The following is an 11,101-nucleotide window of genomic DNA, read 5'->3' as shown; positions in this document are numbered from 1 at the left end:
ATCAATCCAGTAGGAGGCTCCTCAAAAGTCCCATGCACCTACACAAACAAACTGAGAACTCTCAACCAACGCGATAAAGGGGTTGTCAATCCCTTCACGGCCACTTGCGAAAGTGAGATCTAATAAAGATAGTAAGATAAGATAAATATATTTTTGGTATTTTATAATATAGATGCAAAAAGTAAAGATGCAAATAAAAGTAGATTGGAAGCAAATATGATAATAGATAGACCCAGGGGCCATAGGTTTCACTAGTGGCTTCTCTCAAGATAGCATAAGTTTTACAGTGGGTGAACAAATTACTATCGAGCAATTGATAGAAAAGCGAATAATTATGAGATTATCTAGGCATGATCATGTATATAGGCATCACGTCCGTAACAAGTAGACCGACTCCTCCCTGCATCTACTACTATTACTCCACACATCGACCGACTCCTGCCTGCATCTAGAGTATTAAGTTCATAAGAACAGAGTAACGCATTAAGCAAGATGACATGATGTAGAGGGATAAACTCAAGCAATATGATATAAACCCCATCTTGTTATCCTCGATGGCAACAATACAATACGTGCCTTGCAACGCTTTCTGTCACTGGGTAAGGACACCGCAAGATTGGACCCAAAGCTAAGCACTTCTCCCATGGAAAGAAAGATCAATCTAGTAGGCCAAACCAAACTGATAATTCGAAGAGACTTGCAAAGATAACTCAATCATACATAAAAGAATTCAGAGAAGATTCAAATATTATTCATAGATAAACTTGATCATAAACCCACAATTCATCGGATCTCGACAAACACACCGCAAAAAGAGTTTACATCGAATAGATCTCCGCAAGAGAGGGGGAGAACATTGTATTGAGATCCAAAAAGAGAGAAGAAGCCATCTAGCTAATAACTATGGACCCGTAGGTCTGTGGTAAACTACTCACAACTCATCGGAGGGGCAAGGATGTTGATGTAGAGGCCCTCCGTGGTCGATTCCCCCTCCGACAGAACGCCGGCGAAGGCTCCAAGATGGGATCTCGTTGATACAAAAGGTTACGGTGGTGGAAATTGTGTTTTGTCTGCTCCCTGGATGTTTTTGGGGTACGTAGGTATATATAGGAGGAAGAAGTACGTCAGTGGACGCCGGAGGGAGGCCCACGAGACAGGGGGTGCGCCCTACAGGGGGGGCGCGCCCTCCTATCTCGTGGGAGCCTCGGCTGCTTCTTGACTTGCACTCCAAGTCCTCTGGATCACGTTCGTTCCAAGAATCACGCTCCCGAAGGTTTCATTCCGTTTGGACTCCGTTTGATATTCCTTTTCTTCGAAATACTGAAATAGGCAAAAAAACAGCAATACGGGCTGGGCCTCCGGTTAGTAGGTTAGTCCCAAAAATGATATAAATGTGTAAAATAAAGCCCATAAACATCCAAAAGGGGTAATATAATATCATGGAACAATCAAAAATTATAGATACGTTGGAGATGTATCAGTATCCAGATTGAGACCCAGAGTCATCCGGATCAGTGTCGAAGCTTGCATCTACGTAACCCTTCACGACAAACTCTTTATCACCTCCATAACCAAGAAACATTTCCTTAGTCCTCTTTAAGTACCTAAGGATAATTTTGACCGCTTTCCAGTGGTCCACTCCTGGATCACTGTTGTACCTCCCTACCAAACTTATGGCAAGGCAGACATCAGGTCGGGTACATAGCATGGCATACATTATAGAACCTATGGCTGAGGCATAGGGAATGACTTTCATTCTCTCTCTCTATCTTCTGTCGTGGTCGAGCTTTGAGTCTTACTCAATTTCACCACTTGCAACAGGCAAGAACCCTTTCTATGACTGGGCCATCTTGAACTTCTTTAGAACTTTGTCAAGGTGTCTCGATCTATCCCTATAGATCTTGATGCCCAATATATAAGTTGCTTCACCGATGTCTTTCATTGAAAAATTCTTATTCAAATACCCTTTTATGCTATCCAGAAATTCTATATCATTTCCAATCAGCAATATGTCATCCACGTATAATATTAGAAATGCTACACAGCTCCCACTCACTTTCTTGTAAATAGAGGCCTTGCCATAAATCTGTATAAAACCAAATGCTTTGATCACCTCATCGAAGCATTTATTCCAACTCCAATATGCTTGCACCAGTCCATAGATGGATCGCTGGAGCTTGCACACTTGTTTAGCACATTTAGGATTGACAACACATTCTGGTTGCATCATATACAATTCTTCCTTAAGAAACCCGTTAAGAAAAAATGCAGTTTTGACGTCCATTTGCCAGATTTCATAATCATAAAATGAAGGAAATATGCCCTAGAGACAATAATAAAGTTGTTATTTATATTTCCTTTTTCATGATAAAGGTTTATTATTCATGCTAGAATTGTATTGATCGGAAACTTGAATACATGTGTGAATACATAAACAAATACAATGTCCCTAGTAAGCCTCTACTAGACTAGCTCGTTGATGAAAGATGGTTAACGTTTCCTAACCATAGACATGTGTTGTCATTTGATAATGGGATCACATCATTAGGAGAATGATGTGATGGACAATATCCATCTGTTAGCTTAGCATATTGATCGTTTAGTTTATTGCTATTGCTTTCTTCATGTCAAATACATATTCCTCGGACTATGAGATTATGCAACTCCCAGATACCGGAGGAATACCTTGTGCGCTATCAAACGTCACAACGTAACTGGGTGATCATAAAGATGCTCTACAGGTATCTCCGAAGGTGTTTATTGAGTTGGCATAGATCGAGATTAGGATTTGTCACTCTGAGTATCGGAGAGGTAGCTCTGGGCCCTCTCGGTAATACACATCATAAGAAGCCTTGCAAGAAAAGTGACTAATGAGTTAGTTGCGGTATGATGTATTACGAAACAAGTAAAGAGACTTGTCGCTAACGAGATTGAACTAGGTATGAAGATACCGACAATCGAATCTCGGGCAGGTAACATACCAATGGACAAAGGGAATTACGTATGTTTTCATAACGGTTCGACTGACCTAGTATGGGCATCCAGGTTCCGCTATTGGTTATTGACCAGAGAGGTGTCTCGGTCATGTCTACATAGTTCTCGAACCCATAGGGTCCGCACGCTTAACGCTCGTTGACGATATAGTGTTATATGAGTTATATGATTTGGTGACTGAATGTTGTTCGGAGTCCCAGATGAGATCACGGACATGACGAGGAGTATCAAAATGGTCGAGAGGTAAAGATTGATATATTGGATGATGGTATTCGGACACCAGAAGTGTTTTGGAGTGTACCGGGTAGTCATCGAAGTACTAGAGGGGTTATCGGACACCCCAGGAGGTTAGTGGGCCTATTGGGCCATTAGGGGGAAGCACACCAGCCCACAAGGGGATGGCGCACCCCCTATGGCAGCCTCCCAAGTGGGGAAAGGAAAGGGGGAGGATTCGGCCTCCCCTTCCTTCCCTCTCCCCCTTTCCTTTCTCCCTCCAGCAAATAGGGAAAGGAGGGTCGCCACTTGGGGAGGAGCCCAAGCTGGATTGGGCCTACTTTGGGGCGCCCTCCTGGCTGCTTCCTCCTCCTCCCCACCTACATATATGTTGGAGGGGGCGTCTAGCACACCAGAACATTATCTTAGCCGTGTGCGACGCCCCCTCCATTGTTTACACCCCCGGTCATATTTTTGTAGTGCTTAGGCGAAGCCCTACGGAGATAGCTTCACCATCACTGTCACCATGCCATCATGCTACCGGAACTCATCTACTACCTCGTCGTCTTGCTGGATCAAGAAGGCGGAGGACGTCACCGAGTTGAACGTGTGCAGAACGCGAAGGTGTCTTACGTTCGGTAATTTGATCGGTTGGAGAGCGAGGAAGTTCGACTACATCAACCGTGTTGTTAAACGCTTCCGCTTACGGTCTACAAGGGTGCGTAGACACACTCTCCCCTCTCGTTCCTATGCATCTCCAAGGATAGGTCTTGCATGTGCGTAGAATCTTTTTTGTTTTGCAACATTTCCCAACAGTGGCATCAGAGCCAGGTCTATGCGTAGATGATATGCACAAGTAGAACACAAATAGTTGTGGGCAGTGATAGTCATACTTCTTACCACCAACGTCTTCTTTTTATTCGGTGGTATTATGGGATGAAGCGGCCCAGACCAACCTTACATGTCCACGCACATGAGACATGTTCCACCGACTGACATGCAACTAATTTTGCATAAAAGGTGGTTGGCGTGTGTCTGTTTCTCCTACTTTAGTTGAATCGAATTTGACTATGGGAGGTCCTTGAAGAAGGTTAAAACAGCAAACTTGATTAATCACCGTTGTGGTTTTTGCGTAGTTAAGAACGGTTCTTGCTAGAAGCCTGTGGCAGCCACGTAAAACTTGCAACAACAAAGTAGAAGACGTCTAAATTGTTTTTGCAGGGCATGTTGTGATGTGATATGGTCGAGATATGATGTGATATATGTTCATGTATGAGATGATCATGTTTTGTAATATCGACAACCGGCAGGAGCCTTAGGGTTGTCTCTTTATTGTATGAAGTGCAAGCGCCATGTAATTGCTTTACTTTATCACTATGCGTTGGCGATAGTTGTAGAAGCAATTGTTGGCTTGATGACCTCAATGCAACGACGCTACATGGACATCAAGGTGTCAAGCCGGTGACGATGGAGATCATCACGATGCTTTGGAGATGGAGATCAAAAGCACAATATGATGATGGCTATATCATGTCACATATTTTGATTGCATGTGATGTTTATCCTTTATGCATCATATTTTGCTTAGTACGGCTGTAGCATTATAAGATGATCCCTTCACTTAATTTCAAGATAAAAGTGTTCTCCTTGAATATGCACCATTGCTACAGTTCGTCGTTTAGAGACACCACATGATGATCGGGTGTGATAGACTCTACGTTCACATACAATGGGTGTAAGATAGTTTTGCATATGCAAAATACTTGGGTTAAACTTGACGAGCCTAGCATGTGTAGACATGGTCTTAGAACACTGGAGACCGAAAGGTCGAACATGAGTCATATAGTAGGTATGATCAACATAGAGATGTTCACCATTGATGACTACCCCATCTCACGTCAAGATCGGAAATGGGAGCATATGAGATGTTCCAAGAGTTGAAGTTAATATTTCAAGAAAATGCCCTTGTTGTGAGATATGAAGTCTCCAACAAGTTCTATAGCTGCAAGATGGAGGAGAACAGTTCTGTCAGTGAACACATACTCAAAATGTCTGGGTATCATAACCAGTTGACTCAGCTGGGAGTTGAACTTCCAGTTGATAGTGTTATTGACAAAGTTCTTCAATCACTGCCACCAAGCTACAAAGGCTTCGTGATGAACTATAATATGCAAGGGGTGAATAAAATTATTCCTGAGCTCTTCACAATGCTTAAGGCCACGAAGTAGAAATCAAGAAAGAGCATCAAGTTTTGATGGTTAACAAGACCACTAGTTCAAGAAAAAGGGCAAGGGAAAGAAAGGGAACTTCAAGAAGAATGGCAAGCAAGTTGCCACTCCCAGGAAGAAGCCCAAAGCTGGACCCAAGCCTGAAACTTAGTGCTTCTATTGCAAAGGGACTGGTCACTGAAAGCGAAACTGCCCCAAATACTTGGCAGATAAGAAGGATGGCAAAGTAAACAAAGGTATATTTGATATACATGTTATTCATGTGTACCTTACTAATGCTCGTAGTAGTGCCTGGGTATTTGATACTGGTTCGGTTGCTCATATTTGTAACTCGAAACATGAGCTACGGATTAAACGAAGATTGGCTAAGGATGAGGTGACGATGCGCGTCGGGAATGATTAAGGTCGATGTAGTCGCTGTCAGCACTCTACCTTTACATATACCTTTGGGATTAGTTTTAGATCTGAATAATTGTTATTTGGTGCCAGCGTTGGGCATGAAAATTATATCTAGATCTTGTTTAATGGGACGATTATTCATTTAAATCAGAGAATAATGGTTGCTCTATTTATATCAATAATATCTTTTATGGTCATGCACCCTTGATGAATGGTCTATTCTTGTTGAATCTCGATAGTAGTGATACACATATTCATAACATTGATGCCAAAAGATGCAAAGTTGATAATGATAGTGCAACATATTTGTGGCACTGCCGTTTAGGTCATATTGGTGTAAAGCGCATGAAGAAACTCCATGCAGATGGACTTTTGGAATCACTTGATTATGAATCATCTGATACTTGCAAACCATGCCTCATGGGCAAGATGACTAAAACTCCATTCTCCGGAACAATGGAGCGAGCTAATGACTTATTGGAAATAATACATACCAATGTATGCAGTCCGATGAGTGTTGAGGCACGTGGTGGGTATCATTATTTTCTTCATAGATGATTTGAGTAGGTATGGGTATATCTACTTGATGAAACACAAGTCTGAAACATTTGAAAAGTTCAAAGAATTTCAGAGTGAAGTGGAGAAACATCATAACAAGAAAATAAAGTTTCTACGAACTGATCGCGGAGGCGGATATTTGAGTTACGAGTTTGGCCTTCATTTAAAACAATGTGGAATTGTTTCACAACTCACGCCACCTGGAACACCACATCACAATGGTGTGTCTGAACATCATAACCGTACTTTATTGGATATGGTGCGTTATATGATGTCTCTTACCGATTTATGTCGTGGGAAACCATAGCCACCTATGGGACCAAAGGGCCCCTTGCTGGTTCAGCAGGGGGTCGTCACGTTGCATAAAGAGCAGACGAGCGTGGGGCAGCACGGCAGAGATCACACATGCAATTTTACCCAGGTTTGGGCCACCGTGAGGCGTAAGACCCTACTCCTGCTTTGGTGGATTGATGGTGGAAGACTTGTGGTGGAGCGTAGTACACTTTCCGGTCAACGGCTGCAGTGGCTACGCGCATAAGGGTGTGTTTATTGTCCAACCTACTAACCCTTTCTACGGTTGCCATGGGCCTCTTTTTATAGATTAAAGGGTTACCACAATGGCAAAGTAGTCATTATGCACTGATAAGATAGCAAATAGTGCTATCATACCTAACTCTGCAGGCCAATAGGGTGCATTAAATGCACTGCTTAATGTCACGTCGTTGGTTGCCCGGCAAGCCTTTCCGGGCTATTTTGCCAGCTTCACACCTGCTCGCTCGACACGTCGTAGAACGGGTGTCGTTCTTGGGCATCTTCTGTAAAGAAAATCCGCCATGTGGCGAATGGTTGTCACTTAGTCACTTTGCGGCTTGACACCGCACTGATTGACGATGCGGGTCGTGGTGGAGTAGTTGGGCGAGGTGGTTTTACCCTCGCGAGTCCGGGCAAGCCCTGTCGGGACGTCTTGGGCGTCTTCTTCCGGGGGCGACCCCGCCCCTATCAAGCTTGTCTGCCCGACAAGGGGGGTTCTTCTCCTGATGGTACCTCGTTTCCCTGCCTTTACTTTGGTCCTCTTGATCTGCATGTCGGTCCTTCAAAGCTCTTGGTCTCTTGTACTCTGACTTGGGTTGTTGCCTCAATCTTGTTCTCGTGCCTATGCACATTCTGGGCAATAGACCCAGGGTTTGTTGCATAGGCAGAAGCCCCCGGGCATGCCCCGAACGCGTTGCCGAGCATCGTCGGGGTAGGCCCTAATAGGTGCACAGGCGGGGGTGCTGAATGGGCTGGCCTCTTGAGGTCTTCTTTGCTTCTTCGTTAATCTTGAGCTTGGGTCAGTTTCCGATTTCCCCGCGCGTCATGTGCAATGTTATGGAGAAACTTTGATCGTGGCCCGCGGATTGCCCAAGTTCCACAATCACGGGGCAAAAACTGCCATCCCACTTGCCTCCCGTTTCGTACGCACCTGCCACGTGTTCTGCATGCATTGGGCGTGGTAGGTGGTGGATGTTGAGGGCATGGGGAGGAGTGCCATGGCCGAAAACCAAGCGCTGACGGTTGGAGCAGAGGGTCATCCTTGACTCTCAGGGCCACAGAAGGTGCAGAGAGGCCGTATTGGAGGAGCGGGTGGCCATTTCCTGCGTGAGAAGCCAGCCCCCTGCCTCATCCACCTATAAAAAGGGGGCTGGGGCGGTGCTTTTCTGCTCATCCTTCCTCCTCTCCCCTCCTGCAACCCTTCCCTTCCAGTCATGGTGAGAGGGAGAGGGCGCGGAGGTGTCCCAGCAGCGGCAACGAGAGTTTCTTCTCGATGACGCATCCCTCCCTCTTCAGATCCCGCAGTGGCGGAGCCTGCCAAAAGAGGAGGAGGGAGGGGGCGAGGTTGAGGTCGCCGTGGCGCCCGAGGAAGAGAAGGGTGGGTTGGCGCCTTGGCTGCGTCCCCACTAGAGGCTCCTTCCCCAATGGAAGGCCATGTCGGGGACCAACCTCGAGAGTTCATCATCAGGCTGTACAAACCCCTGTGCGGTCATCTTTGCCTTCCCACTCCCTTTGCGCGGGAAATGGAGCTTGAACAACCATGCGCTTTAAGGTTGCAAATGAGGGGCTATGGGAATGGTGGCATGTGGGTTGATGTCGACTTCCCTGCCCCCCACATGATGTACCTCCGCCGTGCTTGGAAAAATTTCGCTCGTGCCCACGGATTTTCAGAGGGGCACGTCAACCAGTTCAAATTAATGGAGAGCAGCCTGCTCTCCATCAAGATCTTTGGGTTCTCGAGAGGTCGCTTAGGGTGCTGCGCGGAGAGCTCAACCCACGACGAATGCTCCTCCTCGAGCAAAAGCGACGAGGAGGATAGTGACGGCAATGACGACGGTTGCGGGCAGGAGGGCGACAACTCTAACTCCGGCTGAGCGTCGCCTGCACCATCTTCATCAGGTGGCAGCACCATCATATGCATCCGCATCTCCTTCCCGGCAATGTGATTTGCCAGGGAGTTGGATGCAGAGGTGGGGATGGTGCTTCCTGGCTCCTCCAGCAGCCCGCCAGCTGGACCCCGACAGGCTTCCTCTCAGGTTGTGGCTCTGTTAGCCCTGCCATGTTCTGCTAGCCCTGGTGGCGGTGGTCGATGGGTCGCCTCTGCCATGCTCTCCATCAAAGTGCTCCCTGGTGCTTTGCCGCTCCCGCCGGGCTACCTCTCCTGGAGCCCGATGGTGGCGGGCTGGACTTCTGCCCAGGCGCTCCTTTTGCCCTCCTCACCTTCGACAGCCGTGTCTAGGAGGAGAGGGACAAGAAAGGGCATTACAGGGCACTTATCTTTTTTTAATCTTAAATATGTAGGCATTTTCCAAATTTTAGTTCAAATAAAGTAATCTCTCTCTAGTCCATGTTTGTGTTCTGTAATGCTTGTACTTGCATTATCAGCATATTAATGAAAAGGATGAACCTTGCCAGGAACCCGTGCATGTATATGTCCATGCAGAGGTGGTATGCCTCCTTAGTGTAAATAAACGAGTTTTCCCCGACAGGCTATCCTGCCGGCACCCTTTCGCTTGCTGGAGAACTGTGTCTACCGGGCAAGAAATAGAGGGACCAGCCCCCCGCCAACTTCCTTTTACCAAAGGCCACTGTGACCATTCTGACCGAAGCAACGTTCGAGTCAAGGATGGGAGCACCTAAGTCTCAAAAGAGTGGCGATGTTTTCTTATGCACAAGTTATAGCTTACAGAACAGTAATGGACAAGAGGTAGAACTTATATGTTTGGCTTGCCGGAGATCGCAATGTTGGTCCATCTTCCCAACTCCTTGTAGGGGCCAAGTTCATGGCAGGAACCTGCAGCTTCATGCAGATGGGAATGATGCAAGATGCGATCCTATCTATATGCATATGCAAATGCTCATGAAATGCTTATGCAGTTCTCTTGAATGCTCCTGCATGCATGCAACTTGGTCGGGGGGCCCCTAGTGCTTCGTTTATTTTTTCTCTTACTCAGGGTCATCGCCCTGACTTTGTACAAGGGGTTACATGCAACTAAGGCAAGGACTGTACAAAAGGGTGGTTGTTGGGCAGGGCCCGACAGCCGCGCCTTATGGGTAGAACTTGCGGAGATGCTCAATATTCCATGAGTTTTGCAATTGAATGCCATCTCTAGTCTCCATACAGACTGCACCAGGTCTGGTGACTCGTACTACCTGGTAAGGGCCCACTTTGGCTTCAACTTGTTTGTACCCTTGGCGGACTGAACGTGCCTAAGGACAAGGTCACCTTCCTGAAAACACCGGGCATGAACCCTGCGGCTACGATAGCGACGCAGGGCTTGCTGATAGTGTGCAGCACACGTAGCAGCCCGGAGACGGTTCTCCTCGAGTAGCACAGCATCGTCATGCTGGTGCTGATCTTGCACTACTTAATCATAGGCAAGCACTCGAGGCGACCCATAATGAGTTCCGTGGGGATAACTTCTTCTGCCGCATAGACCAGGGAGAAGGGAGTCCGCCCGGTAGCTCGGTTTGGTGTCATTCTGAGGGACCAGAGAACTACCGGTAGCTCATCGATCCACCGCCTGCCGTCCTTCTGTAGCGTATCAAAGGTTCTTGTCTTGAGTCCTCGCAGCACTTCAGCATTTGCCCTCTCAGCTTATCCATTGCTTCTGGGATGTGCAATAGAGGCAAATGAGATCTTGCATCCGAGGGCATGAACATATTGCATGAAGGTGTGGCTCGTAAACTGGGTGCCATTCTCGGTAATGATCCTTGCCGGAACTCCAAAACGGCACACCAATTCGTCCAAGAACTTGATAGCTGACTGACTAGTCACCTTTCTCACAGCGGTCACTTCCGGCCACTTTGTAAACTTGTTGATAGCAACAAACAAGAATTCAAAGCCCCCGATTGCTTGGGGAAAAGGGACAAGGATATCGAGCCCCCAGGCCAAAAATTGCCATGATAAAGGGATTGTCTGAAGGGCTTGGGCAGGTAGGTGGATGCTCTTGGAATGGAACTGGCAGGCTTCACATTTGGTGACTAGCTCGACCGCATCTTGGAGGCTGTGGGCCAATAGAATCCTTGCCGGAATGCTTTCTCAACTAATGCCCTCGATCCAATGTGGGAGGTGCACATGCCTTTGTGTATCTCAGCCAGCGGTTCCTTTCCTTCTTCTCGGCAGATGCACTTCAATTTCACACCATTGGGACTCCTTCTGTACAGAGAGTCATCGA

This window comes from Triticum dicoccoides, chromosome 6B, assembly GCF_002162155.2.
Source record: "Triticum dicoccoides isolate Atlit2015 ecotype Zavitan chromosome 6B, WEW_v2.0, whole genome shotgun sequence".
In the NCBI taxonomy this organism is placed as follows: Eukaryota; Viridiplantae; Streptophyta; class Magnoliopsida; order Poales; family Poaceae; genus Triticum; species Triticum dicoccoides.
This window is presented reverse-complemented; position numbering follows the sequence as displayed.